Source organism: Callithrix jacchus, chromosome 1, assembly GCF_049354715.1.
Source record: "Callithrix jacchus isolate 240 chromosome 1, calJac240_pri, whole genome shotgun sequence".
NCBI lineage: Eukaryota > Metazoa > Chordata > Mammalia > Primates > Cebidae > Callithrix > Callithrix jacchus.
The window spans coordinates 132,194,565-132,218,208 of record NC_133502.1 but is presented as its reverse complement, the minus strand read 5'-3'; the positions used below and the strand labels follow the sequence as shown (position 1 = coordinate 132,218,208).

Sequence of the window (23,644 nt, the reverse complement as noted above, 5' to 3'; positions counted from 1 at the left end):
TGAACTTGTTGTTTTATGAGTATAGGGAAGTTATTTTGTGGAATGTAACCCAAGTTGGATTTGTATAATATTTTCTCATTTAAATTCTAAGTGATATTGATAGCAGCAACAAATCTATATGGGCCTTTTGCAACCTCAATTCTTGTCTTCTCAGAAGAAAGAATTTGACTTAGGGGCCCAAGGCGAAGGAGAAACCAAGGCAACATTTAGAGCAGGAGTGAAAGTATATTAAGAAAGTTTTAGAGCAGGATCCTGAAGTACACTTTGAAGAGGGCCAAGTGGGTGACTTGACAGGTTGAATTGCAAGTTTTGACCTTTGACATAGGGTTTTATATTTTGGCGTACTTCCGGGGTCTTGCGTTCCTTCTCCTGATTCTGCCCTTGGGGTGGGCTGTCCACACGCCCAGTGGCCTGCTACCCTTTGGGAGGTGGCACATGCGCAGTGTGTTTCCTGGCGTTGTACGCATGCTCACTTGAGGCATTTTTTTCGCTTACAAAGCCAGTGTTCCTAGAGGAAGGTCATCCGCCCTTCTTCCTCTTCTGCCTCTTAGTGCACGTTTCTGAGCCCACTTGCTCAACTCCTGAGATCTTACCGGGAAGCTGCTGATCACCCATTTCAGGTGCTTTTATCTATTGAGAGACTTCCTTTCCCTGGTGCTGGCTGTGGCCAATTATTATTATTATAAACAGACAGTGTAGCAACTGCCTAACCATCACCTGATGGTTGCCTGACATTCCTGGTGGGGGCGGGGGGCTCTCCTGCACTGCTTATGTCTGCCCAGCTACCTTCAACAATATTGTGTTATTTTCAGTACTTCCTGTCAGGATGTCATGATGTCAAGTTGTCCCACTGCTGATGATCTTAACCTTGGTCACTGGATTAAGATGGTATCTGCCAAGTTTTCAACTGTAAAGTCAAAGCTTTATTTGTTTTCCTTAAGTATCTTATTTCCCAATAATTTTATTATACATTTATTAGCTTTGTCTTAATTGATTATTATTATTATGGCTTTCAAATTATTTTATAATTCTGTCAATCTTTTACATCTCTTTTTAAGGAAAAGCTTTTTAGTCTTTTCCATGTTTTTAGTCATTCGTAGCACTATGAATACATAGTTTTACATTCTAAGAAAAAAGGTATACAGCTCTATATTCTTTTTGTTGTTGTTGTTCAAATGATTTCTGATTTGGACAGTGAAAATGCTTTCAAATGTGTCCTATTGGCTGGTCCCCATCATTCTTTAACCCTTCTTTATACTTTGAGAATACAAGATGTTACAAATTTCATAATGTAATTTCCCAGGCAGTGACCATGGGTAGACACACACACACACACACACACACACACACACACACACAGTCACACTGTCAACAAATATTGGAAGCCATTGGATTTTAGAATCAAAATAGAGAGGAGTATGGTTACCTTGGGGATTGAAACAAGATGCACATGAATAGGCGGCTTTATATACATAGAGACTGAAATGGCATCCCCCAGTACATGTGAAAAGAGAAAAATGCAGTCATTCATTTGAATGTTTGGGGTCTCATTCTGCCAAACGTCTGGCTCTTTGGAGGCACACTTTGAGACTTGTGCCAAACAAAAAGTGCTGCTTGCTTCATTCATCTCTGATTCTATGCCAAGAAAGACAGATTTGAGTCTCAAAATCATAATCAGGAGCTGTGTTTTATGTTTTTTTTTCTTTCTTTGGCATGAAGATTTTCTCATCACTCTCTGCTCTTCTTTAAGTCCTTTCTCTGCTCCACCAAACGCTTCCCTTTAAGATTCTCAAAACTCTTGAGGCCCAACTCTGATACGTGGCTTCCTGTTTTACATAAGTAACTTTTGAACAGATGCTATTTCTAAGTGGGGAAGGAAACATACAGGCATATTATTTTTGAGAAAAGAGTTATAGATAATTAATATTGCTAACTATATTTAGCAAAAACTATTACTTTTCTCTATAGGTTTGCTAAATAGTTTTCACTATCCTAGGACCAGTAAATATGAACACATTGTCCTACTTTCTACGAACAACAGGAAAAAAACCAAACACAGTTTTGACTTGTAAATCATTGCAAAGAAACAGACCATATGTTTCACATTGTGCCAAAGCTTCATGATGAAACATTTTAAGACAGAATGAAAATGAAGATGAAAAAGAAAGAGATGAAGAAGTGGAAGGAGAGAGGGAGGGAGGTGAGAAGAAAGGAGGGAAGGAAGAGTTCATTCATTTTTTCTTCCTAAATAATAACTAATAACAAATAGGCTTTTCAGGTCATATCTCTATCTTTACTTTTTTTCCTTTTAATGTGATGTATTTCTCCCCTGCTCTCCTTACTTCTTGAAGTAAATCCATGAATATAAAGCCATGTTGATCTGTCTTAACTCCCAATATGACATTATAATGAGACAGAAATTGGGATGACAATAGTGAAATGATATCAATGCAGATGACGCAAACTAAAGGTTTTTTTTTCTCGCTATCCCACATTTGATAAATGAATAAAAAGCTCTTCATGTTTATCTCCAAATTATCCTTAATCTTAAAATACATAATTCTTACCTGTGTTTAAGCAATAAACTCTGATTTATTTACACTACTTTATGTTAAAAAGATTTTTGCTCTCCTCAAAATTAAGAATTATTTTGTCTCAACAGGTCACTTTAAGATTTTGTCAGAAGGTTGCAATTCAAGTCATAACTTAAAATCTGTAATTTTCAGGCATTCAGTAAGGTTCAAACCATTTAGAAAGTTGTTATATTTCTTTCCCTACATCACACATGTGATTGCCACATTTGCCATAAAGGGCAATTACCAGTGTTTTAAACAGGTTGAAATAACAATGTGCTTAGATTAAAAAATTAAGATAAAAATAAATTGAAGCATAAAATAATTTATACTTTTTAACCAAATGTTTCTTTCTTAGCAATAGTAAAAATTGCTTTTTCCCATGTTAGTTTCCTCAGAATTTTAGACTGAGTGATTTTTCTGCCCATCAAATCTAAATTTCAGTGACTCATCACATTGTTTTTAGATTTGTGGAAGCTTACTTAATTTGTGAATTCCCATGTCATAAGAAGTTACCTTATAGGTCCCATTACTTCTGTTCGTCTGAAAAATAAATATTTGTATTCAGACAGAAAACAGTTCATACTGAAACCAAGAAAAAGGCATTTAGAAGCACAGACTAAAAAAAAAAGGAATTAAGTAAAGCTCCTAGTAGCTTTAATGAAAAATTAATTTAAATGGAAGCCATATTCAATTAAGAAATATCAAGAGTGATTCTTTCACTGTTCATACACCAAATCCATCCCCAGAGCAATAAACTGTACATTAAAAATGGTAACGCAAGTTTTTGTTACTTAAAAGAGGATTTTTGTATTATGATGAAACCCTGGCTAGATACAAAGTATATATATCTAAATATATACAGATGTGTGTGCATATATAGATGTAGATGTATATATATAGATTATATGGGTACTTTTGTATGCTTGTATATTATGTTCATATGCATTTTAATATATGTACTTATTTGATTATGAATATCTATATGCATAGATATGTGTGTTTATATGTGTATATATATTTATATATACATGGAAGCATATGAATATATACCTGCATATACACATAGATATAAATTTATATGAAAATTATAAAATCATATAAAAATAACCTAACAGTCTGTTTTTAAAACAGAAAATCATCTCTGCTTTACAACTTAAAATCATGTCAGCATCCTAAAATCACACTGTGTGATTTTAGTGATTACAATGAATGACTGTATTAATTTTTCAATCTACAAAAAATTGTGTTTTGTCACAACTAGGAAATTAAGAAAGAATGTGCAGGACAGGTCAAATAAAAATGATCAATTTTCTCCACTGTTTGCTGATCTGTTAATCAGTTTGTCATGAAACTGCCTGTGATATTTATGTCTGCCGGGAGGCAATAAAAGTTCACTTTTTGTTTTTCCAAAAAGTTATTTTGCTATGTTGACATTTTCACCCTGGAGGAAAGCCACATTGCACTGAACATATGCTGCAAACTGCTTCATCCATGTTGAATCTGCTTAAATATGCTACCTGCAGTGTTCAAAAATGGAATCACAATATATTTTGAGCATATATATAACCACCCAAAAGAGTTCAAATCCAAATATAATTTAAAGAATAAAATAAATTTCATTTAATTTATTGGTATAATTAAAAACAGTTATCTAAATTTCATTCTTGACATTTTAATTTAGAAATATTTTTAAGAAAAAACTGAGCTAAGTTGTCTCTTTAGCCTTGTATATTTGTGAACCTGTGAGTCTGGACCATGTTGGGCTTTCAACAAATATTTGTTGTACTGAACAGTTGAAAATTTTAAAGCCTCAAATATAAAACCGTTTTAAATACTATTTAAGGTGTGTACTCTTTTAAGCAACATATAGATAATGTTTTTCTCTATAATTGAGTCTTCTTGTTGTTGCTTTAATTGGGGTAATTACTAATAAATCTCTATTTAAATTTGCCATTTACAATAAGTTTTCTCTTTATACAACCTGTTCTATATTTCTTTCACTGTTCTTTTCTTCTTTTTGTTGCTTTTAAATTAATTGGTTTAATTATTTACTTACCCTTCTAGTAGCTATTAAGTACTCATTCTTTTTCCATTTATTTAAGGTTAGCCCTATATATTACAATTTGGAATTTTAACCTATTTCAACTTAATATAAATAAGTATTTTTATCACTCAGTAGTTAACAGGAAGATCTTACAAATGCTGAACACATTTAATCCCCTCTCAGCTGTAATAATATTGGCTTATTTTTAGTTGTGTTTGTCTTTAGTGCAATATAATAAAATACAATGTAAAGATCTAAAACTACAAATGAATCATAGCTTCTGTTTTAGACAGATAATTATATCTATATTTCATCACATAATTGCTATTTTCACAACTCTTTATTTCTCCTTCACTTTTGACCTGGAATCTATAGTCAGTTTATTTATTTTATTTATTTATTTTATTATACTTTAGGTTCTGGGGTACCTGTGCAGATCATGCAGGATCGTTGCATAGGTACATACATGGCAATGTGGTTTGCTGCCTCCATTCCCCTGTCACCTACATCTGGCATTTCTCCCCATGTTATCCCTCCTCAACCTCCCTACCCCCTACTCTAATGATTGTTTCCTTTGCTGTACAGAAGCTCTGGAGTTTAATTAGACCCCATTTGTCTATTTTGGCTTTTGCTGCCATTGCTTTTGGTGTTTTAGTCATGAAGCCCTTGCCTATGCCTATGTCCTGAAAGGTTTTGCCTAGGTTTTCTTCTATGGTTTTTATGGTGTTACATCTTATGTTTAGATTTCGAATCCATCTAGAGTTAATTTTAGTGTAAGGTGTCAGGAAGGGGTCCAGTCTCTACTTTCTGCATATTGCTAGGCAGTTTTCCCAACACCATTTATTAAACAGGGAATCCTTTCCCCATTGCTTGTTTATGTCAGATTTGTCAAAGATCAGATGAATGTAGATGTGTGGTGTTGATTCTGAGGACTCTGTTCTGTTTCATTGGTCTATGTCTCTGTTTTGGTACAAGTACCATGCTGTTTTGATTACTGTAGCCTTGTAGTATAGTTTGAGGTCAGGCAACATGATGCCTCCAGCTTTGTTCTTTTTGCTTAGGATTGTTTTGGCTATATGGGCTCTCTTTTGGTTCCATATGAAGTTCAAAGTGTGTTTTTCCAGTTCTGTGAAAAAGGTCATTGGTAGTTTGATGGGGGTAGCATTGAATCTATAAATTATGTTGGGCAGTATGGCCATTTTCACGATGTTGATTCTTCCTAACCATGAGCATGGAATATTTTTTCATCTGTTTATATCCTCTCTTATTTCCTTGAGCAGTGGTTTGTAGTTCTCTTTGAAGAGGTCCTTTACATCCTTTGTTAGTTGTATTCCTAGGTATTTTAATCACTTTGTAGCAATTGTGAATGGAAGTTCACTTTTGATTTGGCTCTCTGTTTGTCTTATATTGGTGTATAGAAATGCTTGTGATTTCTGCACATTGATTTTGTATCCTGAGACTTTGCTGAAGTTGATTATCAGTTTCAGGAGATTTTGGGCTGAGACGATGGGGTCTTCTAAATAAACACTCATGTGTCATCTGCAAATCGAGACAATTTGACTTCCTCCTTTCCTAATTGAATACCCTTTGTTTCTTTTTCTTGCCTGATTGTTCTGGCTAGATTTTCCAATACTATGTTAAATAGGAGAGGTGAGAGAGGGCATGCATCCTTGTCTAGTGTCATATTTCAAGGGGAATGCTTCCAGTCTTTGCCCATTCAGTATGATATTGGCTGTGGGTTTGTGGTAAATAGCTTTTATTATTTTGTGATATGTTCCAGCAATACCTAGTTTATTGAGGGTTTTTAGCAGAAGGGCTGCTGAATTTTGTAGAAGGTCCTCTCTGCATCAATTGAGATAATCATGTGGTTTTTGTCTTTGGTTCTGCTTATGTGATGGATTATGTTTACAGACTTGCATATGTTGAACCAGCTTTGCATCCCTGGGATGAAGCCCACTTGATCATGATGAATAAGCTTTTTGATGGGCTGTTCCATTTGGTTTGCCAGTATTTTATTGAAGATTTTTGTGTCAATGTTTATCATGGATATTGGCCTGAAGTTTTCTTTTTTATTTGCATCTCTGCCTGGCTTTGGTATCAGGATGATGTTGGTCTCAAAATGAGTTAGAGAGGATTCCCTTTTTTTGTATTGTTTGAAATCATTTCAGAAGGAATTGTACCCGCTCCTCTCTGTACATCTGGTAGAATTCAGCTGTAAACCCATCGGGACCTGGACTTTTTTTAGTTGGTAGGCTATTAATTGCTGCCTCAACTTTAGCCCTTGTTATTGGTCTATTCAGGGTTTCAGCTTCTTCCTGGTTTAGTCTTTGGAGAGTGCAAGTGTCCAGGATTTTATTCATTTCTTCCAGATTTACTTTTTTGTGTTCATAGAGTTGTTTGGAGTAATCTCTTATGGTCGTATGTATTTCTGTGGAATTGGTGGTGACGTCCCCTTTATTGTTTTTTATTGTGTCTATTTGATTCTTCTGTCTTTTCTTTTTTATTAGTCTGTCTAGCAGTCTGTCTATTTTGTTGATCTTTTCAAAACACCAGCTCCTGGATTTGTTGATTTTTGAAGGGTTTTTTTTTTTTGTCTCTATTTCCTTCAGTTCTGCTCTAATCTTAGTTATTTCTTGTCTTCTAATAGTTCTTGAATTTTTTTGATCTTGCTCCTTTAACTCTTTCAATGTTGATGATAGGGTGCTGATTTTAGATATTTCCTTGCTCCTCATGTGGACATTGGTTGCTATTAATTTCCTTCTAGACACGGCCTTAATTGTGTCCCAGACATTCTAGTATGTTTTGTCTTTGTTATGGTTGGTTTTGAATAACTTCTTTATTTATGTCTTCATTTCATTGTTTCCAGTCAACATTCAGAAGCTAGTTGTTCATTTTCCATCAAGTTGTGCACTTTTGAAGTAGTTTCTTAATCCTGAGTTCCAATTTGATTGCACTGTAAGTCTGAGAGATTGTTATGATCTCCATTCTTTTGCATCTGCTGAGGAGTGATTTACTTCCAATTATGTGATCAGTTTTAGAGTAAGTGTGATGTGGTGCTGAGAAGAATGTATATTCTGTGGATTTAGGGTTGAGAGTTCTGTAAATATCTATTAAGTTCACTTTGTCCAGATCTGCATTCAAATCCTGGATTTCCTTGTTGATTTTCTGTCTGGTTGATCTGTCTAATATTGACAGTGGAGTGCTAGAGTCTCCCACTATTATTGTGCATGAGTCTAAGCCTCTTTGTGGTTGTTAAGGACTTGCTTCATGGATCTGGGTGCTCCTGTATTGGGTGCATGTATATTTAGAATAGTCATCTCTTCTTATTGCATTGATCCTTTACCAATATGTAATGCCCTTCTTTGACTCTTTTGATTTTTGTTGGTTTAAAGTTTGTTTTATCAGAGACTAGGATTGCCACCCCTTCTTTTTTTGTTCTCCACTTACTTGGTAATTCTTCTTCCATCCCTTTATTTTGAGTCTATATGTGTCTTTGCACATGAGATGGATCTCCTGAATACACCACACAGATGGTTCTTGGTTTTTTAATCCAATATCCAGTCTGTGTCTTTTGCTTTGGGCATTTAGTCCATTTACATTTAATGTTAATATTGTTATGTGTGAATCTGATCCTGCCATTTTGTTACTGATTGGTGGTTTTGGCCCTTTGGTTGGCATAATTTTTTCATTGCATCATTGGTCTTTACTACTGGGTTCTTTTTTGCAGTGGCTGGTACTGGTTTTTCCTTTCTGTGTTTAGTGCTTCTTTCAGGAGCTCTTGTAAATGTAAATGGATTAAATTTTCCAATCTGTTTTATAAGACAAAAAGAGTTCTGGAGATGGTTAATGGTGATGGTCACACAACACTATGAATGCATTAATACTGCTGAAGTTTATACTTCAAAATAGTTACTAAGGTAAACTTTATGTTATGTGCATTTTACCAGGACAAAAAATATGTTATTCAAAAATGGAGGCAAATGAAAACATTTTCAAAGAGCCACAATCTGAGAAAAAAATTTCTTTAGCATATTTATACTTGCAGAATTATTATTATTATTTTTTTTTTTAATTTTTTATTGGATTATAGGTTTTGGGGTACATGAGCAGAGCATGCAAGACAGTTGCGTAGGTACACACATGGCAGTGTGCTTTGCTTTTCTTCTCCCCTTCACCCACATTTGGCATTTCTCCCCAGGCTATCCCTCCCCGCCTCCCCCTCCCACTGGCCCTCCCCTTTTCCCCCCAATAGACCCCAGTGTTTAGTACTCCCCTCCCTGTGTCCATGTGTTCTCATTTTTCATCACCCACCTATGAGTGAGAATATGCGGTGTTTCATTTTCTGTTCTTGTGTCAGTTTACTGAGGATGATGTTTTCCAGATTCATCCATGTCCCTACAAACGACACGAACTCATCATTTCTGATTGCTGCATAATATTCCATGGTGTATATGTGCCACATTTTTCCAATCCAGTCTATTATCAATGGGCATTTGGGTTGATTCCAGGTCTTTGCTATTGTAAACAGTGCTGCAATGAACATTCGTGTACATGTGTCCTTATAGTAGAACGATGTATAGTCTTTTGGATATATACCCAGTAATGGGATTGCTGGGTCAAATGGAATTTCTATTTCTAAGGCCTTGAGGAATCGCCACACTGTCTTCCACAATGGTTGAACTAATTTACACTCCCACCAACAGTGTAAAAGTGTTCCTTTTTCTCCACATCCTCTCCAGCATCTGTTGTCTCCAGATTTTTTAATGATCGCCATTCTAACTGGCGTGAGATGGTATCTCAATGTGGTTTTGATTTGCATCTGTCTGATCACCAGTGACGATGAGCATTTTTTCATATGATTGTTGGCCTCATATATGTCTTCTTTCGTAAAGTATCTGTTCATATCCTTTGCCCACTTTTGAATGGGCTTGTTTGTTTTTTTTCCTGTAAATCTGCTTGAGTTGTTTGTAAATTCTGGATATCAGCCCTTTGTCAGATGGGTAGACTGCGAAAATTTTTTCCCATTCTGTTGGTTGCCGATCCACTCTAGTGACTGTTTCTTTTGCCGTGCAGAAGCTGTGGAGTTTCATTAGGTCCCATTTGTCTATTTTGGCTTTTTTTGCCAATGCTCTTGGTGTTTTGTTCATGAAGTCCTTGCCTACTCCTATGTCCTGGATAGTTTTGCCTAGATTTCCTTCTAGGGTTTTTATGGTGCCAGGTCTTATGTTTAAGTCTTTAATCCATCTGGAGTTAATTTTAGTGTAAGGTGTCAGGAAGGGGTCCAGTTTCTGCTTTCTGCACATGGCTAGCCAGTTTTCCGAACACCATTTGTTAAACATGGAATCCTTGCCCCATTGCTTGTTTTTGTCAGGTTTATCAAAGATTGTATAGTTGTATGTATGTTGTGTTGCCTCCGGTGCCTCTGTTTTGTTCCATTGGTCTATATCTCTGTTTTGGTACCAGTACCATGCTGTTTTGATTACTGTAGCCTTGTAGTATAGTTTGAAATCCGGTAGTGTGATGCCCCCCGCTGTGTTCTTTTTGCTTAGAATTGACTTGGCTATGCGGGCTCTCTTTTGGTTCCATATGAAGTTCATGGTGGTTTTTTCCAGTTCTGTGAAGAAAGTCAATGGTAGCTTGATGGGGATAGCGTTGATTCTGTAAATTACTTTGGGCAGTATAGCCATTTTCACGATATTAATTCTTCCTAACCATGAACATGGAATGTTTCTCCATCTGTTTGTGTCCTCTCTGATTTCATTGAGCAGTGGTTTGTAGTTCTCCTTGAAGAGGTCCCTTACGTTCCTTGTGAGTTGTATTCCAAGGTATTTTATTCTTTTTGTAGCAATTGCGAATGGCAGTTCGCTCTTGATTTGGCTTTCTTTAAGTCTGTTATTGGTGTAGATGAATGCTTGTGATTTTTGCACATTGATTTTATATCCTGAGACTTTGCTGAAGTTGTTTATCAGTTTCAGGAGTTTTTGGGCTGAGGCGATGGGGTCTTCTAGGTATACTATCATGTCGTCTGCAAATAGAGACAATTTGGCTTCCACCTTTCCTATTTGAATACCCTTTATTTCTTTTTCTTGCCTGATTGCTCTGGCTAGAACTTCCAGTACTATATTGAATAGGAGTGGTGAGAGAGGGCATCCTTGTCTAGTACCAGATTTCAAAGGGAATGCTTCCAGTTTTTGCCCATTCAGTATGATATTGGCTGTTGGTTTGTCATAAATAGCTTTTATTACTTTGAGATACGTTCCATCGATACCGAGTTTATTGAGGGTTTTTAGCATAAAGGGCTGTTGAATTTTGTCAAACGCCTTCTCTGCATCAATTGAGATAATCATGTGGTTTTTGTTTTTGGTTCTGTTTATGTGGTGAATTACGTTGATAGACTTGCGTATGTTGAACCAGCCTTGCATCCCTGGGATGAATCCTACTTGATCATGATGAATAAGTTTTTTGATTTGCTGTTGCAATCGGCTTGCCAATATTTTATTGAAGATTTTTGCATCTATGTTCATCATGGATATTGGCCTGAAGTTTTCTTTTCTCGTTGGGTCTCTGCCGGGTTTTGGTATCAGGATGATGTTGGTCTCATAAAATGATTTGGGAAGGATTCCCTCTTTTTGGATTGTTTGAAATAGTTTTAGAAGGAATGGTACCAGCTCCTCCTTGTGTGTCTGGTAGAATTCGGCTGTGAACCCATCTGGACCTGGGCTTTTTTTGTGAGGTAGGCTCTTAATTGCTGCCTCAACTTCAGACCTTGTTATTGGTCTATTCATAGTTTCAGCTTCCTCCTGGTTTAGGCTTGGGAGGACACAGGAGTCCAGGAATTTATCCATTTCTTCCAGGTTTACTAGTTTATGTGCATAGAGTTGTTTGTAATATTCTCTGATGATGGTTTGAATTTCTGTGGAATCTGTGGTGATTTCCCCTTTATCATTTTTTATTGCATCTATTTGGTTGTTCTCTCTTTTATTTTTAATCAATCTGGCTAGTGGTCTGTCTATTTTGTTGATCTTTTCAAAAAACCAGCTCTTGGATTTATTGATTTTTTGAAGGGTTTTTCGTGTCTCAATCTCCTTCAGCTCAGCTCTGATCTTAGTAATTTCTTGTCTTCTGCTGGGTTTTGAGTTTTTTTGATCTTGCTCCTCTAACTCTTTCAATTTTGACGATAGGGTGTCAATTTTGGATCTCTCCATTCTCCTCATATGGGCACTTATTGCTATATACTTTCCTCTAGAGACTGCTTTAAATGTGTCCCAGAGGTTCTGGCATGTTGTGTCTTCATTCTCATTGGTTTCGAAGAACTTCTTTATTTCTGCCTTCATTTCGTTGTTTACCCAGTCAACATTCAAGAGCCAGTTGTTCAGTTTCCATGAAGCTGTGCGGTTCTGGGTCGGTTTCTGAATTCTGAGTTCTAACTTGATTGCACTATGGTCTGAGAGGCTGTTTGTTATGATTTCAGTTGTTTTGCATTTGTTGAGCAGTGCTTTACTTCCAATTATATGGTCAATTTTAGAGTAGGTGTGATGTGGTGCTGAGAAGAATGTGTATTCTGTGGATTTGGGGTGGAGAGTTCTGTAAATGTCCATCAGGTTTGCTTGCTCCAGGTCTGAGTTCAAGCCCTGGGTATCCTTGTTGATTTTCTGTCTGGTTGATCTGTCTAGTATTGACAGTGGAGTGTTAAAGTCTCCCACTATTATTGTGTGGGAGTCTAAGTCCTTCTGTAAGTCATTAAGAACTTGCCTTATGTATCTGGGTGCTCCTGTGTTGGGTCCATATATGTTTAGGATCGTTAGCTCTTCTTGTTGTATCGATCCTTTTACCATTATGTAATGGCCTTCTTTGTCTCTTTTGATCTTTGTTGCTTTAAAGTCTATTTTATCAGAGATGAGTATTGCAACTCCTGCTTTTTTTTGCTTTCCATTAGCTTGGTAAATCTTCCTCCATCCCTTTATTTTGAGCCTTTGTGTATCCTTGCATGTGAGATGGGATTCCTGGATACAGCACACTGATGGGTTTTGGATTTTTATCCAATTTGCCAGTCTGTGTCTTTTGATTGGTGCATTTAGTCCATTTACATTTAGGGTTAATATTGTTATGTGTGAATTTGATACTGCCATTTTGATTCTAAGTGGCTGTTTTGCCTGTTAGTTGTTGTAGATTCTTCATTATGTTGAAGCTCTTTAGCATTCAGTATGATTTTGGAATGGCTGGTACTGATTGATCCTTTCTATGTGTAGTGCCTCTTTTAGGAGCTCTTGTAAAGCAGGCCTGGTGGTGACAAAATCTCTGAGTACTTGCTTGTTCGCAAAGGATTTTATTCTTCCTTCACTTCTGAATCTCAGTTTGGCTGGATATGAAATTCTGGGTTGAAAGTTCTTTTCTTTAAGAATGTTGAATATTGGCCCCCACTCTCTTCTGGCTTGTAGTGTTTCTGCCGAGAGATCTGCTGTGAGTCTGATGGGCTTCCCTTTGTGGGTGACCCGACCTTTCTCTCTGGCTGCCCTTAGTATTCTCTCCTTTATTTCAACCCTGTTGAATCTGACGATTATGTGCCTTGGGGTTGCTCTTCTTGCAGAATATCTTTGTGGTGTTCTCTGTATTTCCTGCAATTGAGTGTTGGCTTGTCTTGCTAGGTGGGGGAAATTTTCCTGGATGATGTCCTGAAGAGTATTTTCCAGCTGGGATTCATTCTCTTCGTCACATTCTGGTACACCTATCAAACGTAGGTTAGGTCTTTTCACATAGTCCCACATTTCTTGGAGACTTTGTTCATTCCTTTTTGCGCTTTTTTCTCTGATCTTGGTTTCTCGTTTTATTTCATTGAGTTGGTCTTCGACTTCAGATATTCTTTCTTCTGCTTGGTCAATTCGGCTATTGAAACTTGCGTTTGCTTCGCCAAGTTCTCGTATTATGTTTTTCAGCTCCTTTAATTCATTCATATTCCTCTCTAAGGTATCCATTCTTGTTATCATTTCCTCGAATCTTTTTTCAAATCTTTTTTCAAGGTTCTTAGTTTCTTTGCATTGATTTAATACATGATCTTTTAGCTCACAAAAGTTTCTCATTATCCATCTTCTGAAGTCTAATTCCGTCATTTCGTCACAGTCATTCTCCGTCCAGCTTTGTTCCCTTGCTGGTGAGGAGTTTTGGTCCTTTCTAGGAGGCGATGTGTTCTGGTTTCGGGTGTTTTCCTCCTTTTTGCGCTGGTTTCTTCCCATCTTTGTGGATTTGTCCGCTGGTCGTCTGCGTAGTTGCTGACTTTTCGTTTGGGTCTCTGAGTGGACACCCAGAATGTTGATGATGAAGTATTTCTGTTGCTTGGTTTTCCTTCTACCAGTCTAGCCCCTTCGCTGTACGACTGTTGAGGTCCGCTCCAGACCCTGCTTGTCTGGGGTGGACCTCTAGTAGCCGTGGCACAGCAAGGGATGCTACCAGTTTCTTTTTCTGCTCTCTTTGTCCCAGGATGATGCCTGCCTAATGACAGTCTTTTGGATATAGAGGGGTCAGGGAGCTGCTTGAGGAGACAGTTTGTACTTTATAGGGGTTTAATTGCTGAGCTGTGCACTCTGTTGTTCATTCAGGGCTGTTAGGCTGCTATGTTTGATTCTGCTGCAACACAGCTCATTAAACAACCCTTTTTTTTTTCTCAAATGCTCTGTGTTGAGGGGTTTGGGCTTTATTTTTGGATGTCCGATCAGGTGTCCTGCCCAGCTCAAAGGCAGACTAGCCACTGTTTGGCTGCCGAGGCTCCGCCCTGCTGTTGTGTGATTCGCGCTGTTCCTGCCGGCTCTGCTGTGGTCTCTGCCACGCCCTGCGGCGGAGTCTCTTCGTTGTAGCGTGTTGCCTCAGCAACGGCAGGCTGCGTCAGCAGTGGGCGTGTATCTCAGTAGGGACGGGTTGCCTCGGCAACGGCTGGCTGCATCAGCAGTGGGCGTGTATCTCAGTTGGGGCGGGTTGCCTCCGTAGTGGTGGACGCCCCTCCCCCACAGAGCGTCTCGGACCGTCTGCCCGGGATAGTTTGAAATCGCGGTTTTGTTCGTCCCACTGGGTATCCCAAACGATCTGTCCCTGCAATCCCCTGGGCTGGGCTACTGTGCAAGTCTCGTTCAGTCTCAAGTCCAGCCCTCTCAAGTCTCAGGTTGCCGGTTCAACAAGGCACCCGGACAAGCGCGCCCTGTGGGGATTGCTGGGTAGGGCCGGCCGCCGCCGCCCCGGCTGCCGGCTTCGCCAGGCAGACCTACTGCCTGGCGTCCCGTGTCTTTTTATACTTGGGAGTTTCCCCGTTCTGTGGGCAACAAAGATCAGTCTGGAAATGCAGCACTGACTCACCGTTTGCGAATTCAACGCGGGCTCCAATCCTGGGTTGTTCTCACAGCGCCATCTTGAGTCCCCTCCCTTGCAGAATTATTAAAAGGAGTACTTCAGGCAGGAGAAAGCTGACTCTTTCAATACGGGCAAAGGACATGAACAGACACTTTACAAAAAGAAGACATCTATGAGGCCAACAAACATATGAAAAAATGCTCATCATCAGTGATTATTAGAGAAATGCAAATCAAAAACCACAATGAGATACCATCTCATGCCAGTTAGAATGGCAGTCATTAAAAAATCTGGAGACAACAGATGCTGGAGAGGATGTGGAGAAATAGGAACACTTTTACACTGTTGGTGGGAGTGCAAATTAGTGCAACCATTGTGGAAGACAGTGTGGTGATTTCTCAAGGACCTAGAAATAGAAATACCATTTGATCCAGCAATCCCATTACTGGGTATATACCCAAAGAGTTATAAATTATTCTATTATAAAGACACATGCACACATATGTCCATTGTGGCACTGTTTACAATAGCAAAGGCCTGGAACCAACCCAAATGTCTATCGATGATAGACTGGATAAAGAAAATGTGGCACATATACACCATGGAATACTAGGCAGCCATTAAAAAATGATAAGTTCCCATCCTTCATAGGGACATGGAGGAATCTGGAAACCATCCTTCTCAGCTAACTGACAGAAGAACAGAAAACCTGCATGTTCTCTCTCATAGGCGGGTTTGAACAATTAGAACATGTGGACACAGGGATGGGAGCATCACACACTGCAGTCAGTTGGTGGGGCTAGAGGAGGGACAGCAGGGGTTGGGGAGGGTGGAGAGCAATAATGTGGGGAGAAATACCAGATACAGGTGATGAACCATTTTGCCATGTATGTACTTATGCAACAATCCTGCATGATCTGCACATGTACCCCAGAACCTAAGATACAATTAAAGAAAAAAAAGAAAAACAGTTTTCCCAGAGGTAAGATTATTGGTGGATATTTTAATTTATTTTTTTCTTTCAGCATTCTGAATATATTATCCCATTGACTTCTGGCCTGCAAAGTTTCTGATGAGATATCTGCTGACAATCTTATTGATGATCCCTTGTTATGTGATGAGCCACTGTTGACAGGCTGCTTCAAATATTTTTTGTTTGTTTTTGACAGTTTTACTATAATGTCTTGGTATTGGTGTCTATGAAGTCATCATCTTGGAGTTCACTGAGTCTCTTGGATGACTATATTCATCTTTCATCAACTTTGGGAAGTTTTTGGCTATTATTTCTTCAAGTCATTCTTCTGTCCTTTTTTTCTGTTAGTTTTTCCTTTTGGGAATCCTAGTATATGTATATTGGTCACCTTGATGGTGTCCTACAGGCATCTTAGATTCTGTTCACTTTTATTCAATTATTTTTGTTCTTTATGCTCCTTTATTTCAATTGTCTTATATTCAAGTTCACTAATTCTTCTGTCTGCCTAAATATGCCTTTGAATTTCTCTATGGACTATTTCATTTTCATTATTGCACTTTTCAGCTCTAGAAATTTTTGGGTGCTTTTTAAGTTATTGATTTATTTATTTATATTTACATTTTGTTCATACAATGTTTCCTTGATTTTCTCCACAAAGTCCTTCAGTTCTTCAAGCAATTTGAAGACAGTAGTTTTATATAATGGCATTTATCTGAAAGTTCACCACATGGTCTTTCTTCAGAGAAGTTTCTGATTTATTTTTTTTTCCTTTAAATGAGCCACACTTCCTGTTTCTTCATGCACCTTGTAATTTTTTGTTGTTGTTGAAACTGAAAAGTTGAATCTAATAATGGATTAATTGTGGAAATCATATTCTCCTTCTTGCCCAGGGTTTGCTGATTTTTCTTTTTTTTTCATTGTTATAGACTATGCCTGTGCTGGTGAACTGTTTGAGGTATAAATATAAGGTCTTCTCAGGTACTTTTTAAAGTTATTATTATACTTTTTTTATTATTATACTCTGGGCTTTGGTGTATTACAGTAAAAGAACAGAAAGCAAAATAGATCATGAGAAAAGAAACACAGGTTAAAGTTTAGATAAAAATAGGAAAAATATTATGAAATATCCTCCCACCATGGTCATGTAGGACATGCTTAAATTGTCTAGCAACTAGGTATAACAAAGCATGTTGAATTTTGCATATAAGGGAAGGTCATTAGAGGATCTTCTCAGGAGTGTCATTGGAGTGTGGTTACATAGGCCCCCTCTACTTGACACATATCAAAATTCTATATTCTCAGAAGAAAAGTAAATATTTAGCACAAAACATATTATTATTACTAAGTGTTTATGAATACTGAGCATTTTTTATGAGAGAATGTTTGGGGCTATCCTGAAATCTAAGTTCCCAGAAACCAGCCAATGATCAATCTTGTAAACAGGCTTTGAAAGAATATTAGTCTGGGGCCTGCTGTAAGTCTTTTCTACATGGTATGTATGTTTCCATATTTCTGCACTTTCTTAGGTTTTATTACTTAAGTGGGTTTTTTTTTTTCTATATCAGATTTAAGCAAACTTTTAAAAATTAAAGAGACCAAGAGGAAAGTTCACATATAGATTCTAAAATATCTTCTATAGCTTTCAAACACTTAAAATTGAGCTTCTGGACTATAAAAACCAGACCACGGTGTATGGTTTTATAAACCCTGTTCTAGATAGTGTATGGTTATGTGCTTTTTCATTCAATCTGGCAATCTCTTCCACTGAATTCACATATTTAGACCACTTACATTTAATGAGAGTATTAATATAATTGGGTTTAAATTTACTACATTGCTAGTTTGTCATAACTTCTTGTATTTTCCTTGTTTTCTCTTTTCATGCTTTTCTTTTTGGTATTTTGCATAATTTATTTTTTCTACTTTTTACCTATAATTATACTTCCTGTTTGGTTTGGTTTGTATTCCAGGGTATAAAACATTACGTTTGTCAATTTCCAAGTACTATTATATCACTTTACCTTCCCATAGAAATCTTTCAGTATTATAGTTTCATTTCCTGTCTCCCAGCCTTTTTGCCATCTGTATATACTATCAAAACCATGATGAATTATTACTTTTAAACAATTAACTAACTTAATAAAAGTTAAAAATATGAAAAAATGTGTCTATAGTTTTACCATTTTCTGAATTCTTTATTCTTTTATTGATTCACATTTTTGTTTGTTGTATTTCTTTTGCATGATGATTTCTCTTTAACATTGCTTTTACATGGACCTATTAGTAATGAATTTACCCAACTTTTATAGTCAGAAAAAGTTTTCTTTTTGCATCCATTTAAAAAATTAATTTTCATTGGACATAAATTGAAGTTTTAAGGTTGTCCTATAATCTTTTTTACATTATTTCATTATTTTTAATATGAAATCAATTGTAATTTATATTATTATTTCTCTGAGTATAATTTATTGGTTTTTCTCCTACTTAAGATTTTTTGTTAGTTACAAATAACTTTAACAAAATATGTTTTGATGTGGTTTTTTTTTTCTCTCTATTTCTTCTGTTGGAGTTTTATTGAATTTCTTGGACATCTGGCTTATATAATTTCACGGAACTTGAAAAAGTTTGACAATTACCTTTTCAAGTATATTTCTTTTGTCCCATTTCTGTAGACTCTGATAATCATATTTTAGACCACTTGACATTATCTATGTGCCAGTGACATTATCTATGTGCCAGTTTATTTTCAGTCATTTTATCTGTTTTATTTTATTTAAATTCTAATGCTATGGCTTTGAGTTCAGTAATTTTTTTCTCCACAATATCAGATTTGGTGGCCACATAATCCAGTGTGTTTAATTTTTTATCTGAAATTATAAACTTTCAGTTTCAGAGGTACATTTTGGAACTTTTTTACATTTTGTTTTTCTCTCTTTCTAATGTTCATTTTGTTCTGCTACCTTCTTGAACACGTATGTTATATTTATAAGAGCTGTTTTTAAAATCTATATCTCTCAAGTATATGATGTGTACCATTTCAAGGTATGTCTCTGATGATTGATATTTCTTCTTATTACAGGTCACATCTTCCTCTGTTGCATGTCTCATATATATTTTTAAGTTATTGTGTAGCAGACATTATTTTACACTACTTGTGGTAGATTATTTTAATTTCTTTAACTATTTTTGGCCTTTGTTCTGAGATATAGTTAAATTACTAGTAAACAGTTCTGTCTTTTTGTGGTTTGTTTTTAACCTTTTTAGGCAAGTTCAAAACAACCTTTATTCAAGAGCTAATTTGGCCCTACTACAGAAGAATCCCCTTCTGAACACTCAACTGTTTGTCCCATACATTAGTACGTATTTCCTATATATCTGTCAGGAACATAAGCAATTTATGTTTCTGTGTAAACTTTGGGTGTTGTTTTATCTCCTTTTTAATGATTTTTTTTTTAGTCTGAGAAGAAAGTTTTGTTTTTGGCATTTTCCTCACATGTACATATTCTGTAACTTTCCAGAGTTCCCTCTATATGTAGTTGTCTTCTATTTGACATTTTCAAAACCGAAACTCTTACACCTCAACCTAGGAAGACTGTTGGCCTCTGTTAGGGTTCCTTCTCTACACTGTGTTCTAAAAGTTCTATACAGGACAGCTTAGTACTCACAGGGCTCACATTGTTCTGCTTCTCTCAGAAATCACTGTTTTGCATAACTTATAGTCCAATGCCTGAAAATAATTGTTTTAAACTATTTTCAGTTGTTTTAAATTTTTCTTCTGTTTTTAAAGTTCATATAACATGTGGGAATAATCAAGTTCCTATTACTTGGTAATAGCAAGAAGTATCATATTAGTTTTTTTCTGTCACTATATTTATTCAATTTTAGAAAATATGTTATTATTTTAAATATTTGATATGCTCCATTTATTTCTCTTATTATACACTTTCTCCAATTTATTTCTCTAATTATACACTTTCAGATTTTTTTAAATTGTCATTTTTGAAGTTGTATCCACTACAGAGTCCCAGTATTTATATCAACACATTCATTACAGTGAAAATAAAACAGAAAGGATTCAAATATGAGAACAGAGATTCATACATAAGCATTATCAGGAATTAATTTATAGTAGAATTTGACAAAGATATTTCATATAATGCTTAATGAAGAGGAAAAAAGAGTATTTTTAACCAAGAACACAATTCATCTGTGTTTAAAAGATTTTGGTTTCGTATGCTATAGATGTAAATAAGTCTTTTTTCCTTATACTTTATCATCTAGCAGAAGTAGTGTCATTTATTAAAATGTTCATTTATGCTAAATTCATAAGTAAAATAAGTAAGAATGGCTGACCATTTCTCTTGCAAATTGAAAGAAATAGCTATTTTAGTTGTTTTTTCTATATATTTGTGTATTCACACCTTTTTTAAACATCCTTAAATGAAGAGTGTAAGTTTCTTCACTGTTTAAAAAAAATTTCTTCTTCCAACTTTTATGGACTAGATTAGAGAATCCAAAAATAAATAGGCATACCTACAACCATGTGATCTTTGATAAAGTTGGCAATAACAAGCAATGGAGAAAAGACTCCCTATTTGCTAAATGGTGCTGGGATAACTGGCTAGCCATAGGTGGAAGATTGAAACCGAGCTCCTTCCTTTCATCATATAAAAAAATCAACTGAAGGTAACTTAAAGATAAAATGTAAAATTGAAAGTTATAGAAACCCTAGAAAGAAACCTAGGAATTGCCATTCTGGATATAGGACCTTGCAGATTTCATGATGAAGACTTCAAAGGTCATTGCACCAAAACCAAAAATTTACAAGGGGAATGTAATTAAACTAAAGAGTTTGCACAGCAAAAGAAACTGGAAACAGAATGGACAACCTACAGAATGGTAGAAAATATTTGCAAACTATGCATCTGACAAAGTTCTGATATCCAAAATCTGTAGGTACTTAAACAAATCGACAAACAAACAAACAAAAAATTAAAAAACAGGCAAAGATATTAAAAAATACTTCTTAAAAGAAGATATATAAGCAGCTGAAAGGCACATAAAAGTGTTCAACATCAGTAGTCATTAGAGACTACTAATGAGGTTTCACATCAGTCAAAATGGCTATTATCAAAACATCAAAAAAGAATGATGTTGGTGAGGTCGTGAAAACAAGGGAACACTTATACACCCCTGTGGGAATGTAAATTTTTTCAACCACTGTGAGAAACTGTTTGGAGATTTCTCAAAGATCTTAGAACTTCCATTAGACCCAGCAATCTCATTACCTGATCTATACCCAAAGGAATACAAATGGTTCTACCATAAAGAAACATGAACCCATATGTTCATCAAAGCACTACTCACAATAGCAAAGACATACAATCAACCTACTTGCCCATCATTGGTGGACTGGATAAAGAAAATGTACATACACACTGTGGAATACTATGCAATCATAAAAAAACAAAATCGTATTCTTTGCAACAACATGGATGTAGCTGGAGGCCGTTATCTTAAATGAGTTAACACAGAAATAGAAAATCAAATACAGCATGTTTTCACTTCTAAGTGGGTGCTAATCATTGGGTATTTGTGGACACAAAATTGGCAACCATAGAAACTGGGGACTTCTAGAGCAGGGAGAGAGAGAAGGGCAAGGGTTGAAAAACTAACTATTGGGTACTATGTTCACTACTGGGTAATGAAATCATTTGTACACCAAACTCCAGTGACACACAATTTATCCAGGTAACAAACCTGGATACATTTAGACGTTTAAACTATATTCTATATATGTCAAATTCATTTCTTGTTTTTTCCTTTTTTACTCTGATTATTTCCATTTGGATGCTTTTTCTGATCTGTATTTCATTTAACTAACTTTCTCTTTAGGTTTATAAAATCTGCCATGAAACTAACCCATTAATTCTCAATTTTGGGTCTTACGTTTTATTTTGTATAATACACATTTGTTATCTTTCTACAGTTTCCAGTTCTCAGAGAAAATTATTTGTCTTGACATGTAATTATTTATTTTTTTTTAAATCGCATTTTAGGTTTTGGGGTACATGTGAAGAACATACAAGATTGTTGCATGGATACACACATGACAGTGTGATTTGCTGCCTTCCTCCCCATTACCTATATCTGGTGTTTCTCCCCATGCTATCTCTCCCCAACTCCCCACCCCCTGCTGCCCCTCCCCTATTTTCCCCAGACAGACCCCAATGTGTGATACTCCCCTCCCCGTGTCCATGTATTCTCATTGTTCAACACCTGCCTGTGAGTGAGAACATGTGGTGTTTTATTTTCTGTTCTTGTGTCAGTTTGCTGAGAATGATGATTTCCAGGTTCATCTATGTCCCTGGAAAGGAGACGAACTCATCTTTTTTATGGCTGCATAGTATTCCATGGTGTATATGTGCCACATTTTCCCTGTCCAGTCTATCATCGATGGGCATTTGGGTTGGTTCCAAGTCTTTACTATTGTAAACAGTGCTGCAATGAACATTCGTGTGCATGTGTCCATATAGTAGAGAGATTTATAGTCCTTTGGATATATACCCAGTAATGGGATTGCTGGGTCAAATGGAATTTCTATTTCTAGATCCTTGAGGAATCACCACACTGTCTTCCACAATGGTTGAACTAATTTATACTCCCACCAACAGTGTAAAAGTGTTCCTATCCTCTCCAGATATGTTGTCTCCAGATTTTTTAATGATCGCCATTCTAACTGGCATGAGATGGTATCTCAATGTGGTTTTGATTTGCATCTCTCTAATGACCAGTGATGATGAGCATTTTCCATGTTTGTTGGCCTCATATATGTCTTCTTTTGTAAAGTGTCTGTTCATATCCTTCACCCACTTTTGCATGGGCTTGTATTTTTCTTGTAAATCTGTTTTAGTTCTTTGTAGATTCTTGATATTACCCCTTTATCAGATGGGCAGATTGCAAAAATTGTTTCCCATTCTGCTGGCTGCCAATTCACTCTAATGAGATTCTTTTGCTGTACAGAAGCTGTGGAGTTTGATTAGGTCCCATTTGTCCTTTTTGGCTTTTGTTGCCAATGCTTTTAGTATTTTGGTCATGAAGTCCTTGCCTATGCCTATATCGTGAATGGTTTTGCCTAGATTTTCTTCTAGGGTTTTTATAGTGTTAGGTCTTATGTTGAAGACTTTAATCCATCTGGAGTTAATTTTAGTGTAAGGTGTCAGGAAGGGGTCCAGTTTCTGCTTTCTGCACATGGCTAGCCAGTTTTCCCAACACCATTTATTAAACAGGGAATTCTTTCACCATTGCTTGTTAACAAATCAATCATAATTATTTAAATTTTTTCTTTTGATAATGCCATTATCTGAATTGCTTGTGAGTTTGCTCTCCTATTGTGTTTTTTTTTTCTCTTGGTAAGGTTTTCTTTTCTTTTATGCCTGGATATTTATGGATTTATTGAGTGCTAGGTAATAGGCATTATATGTAAAACCTACATATAATGCCGTCTAGTGTCTAAATTTTGTTTTAGTGCTCAAAAAGCATTTGCTTTTGATTCTAACAAGAAGTTAGTCTTCTAGAGTACCCTTAAAAATGTGGAGTTGAGCTGATTGATAGAAGCATTTCAAACTTTGAGAAACCTTTTCTCCTTTTATCCTAGTGTATAGGGTTCAGAGGTTCCAATAAGAGTTTAGGGTGCTTTTAAAGAGCCCTTCTGTC

General features: G+C 36.3%; 1 long non-coding RNA gene across 2 annotated transcripts in view; it reads left to right on the top strand.

Moving 5' to 3' along the window:
* The first annotated feature begins 502 nt into the window (after positions 1-502).
* LOC144579354 (uncharacterized) overlaps positions 503-23,644 on the top strand; it is a 99,332-nt gene continuing 76,190 nt past the window's right edge. Inside the window, exons 1-2 of one of the 2 annotated variants that reach the window (XR_013526778.1) lie at positions 503-620; positions 16,855-16,906. This is a non-coding gene — a long non-coding RNA (uncharacterized LOC144579354). The remainder of the gene's footprint in view (positions 621-16,854; positions 16,907-23,644) is intronic. The other variant, XR_013526777.1, reaches the window with a different exon arrangement.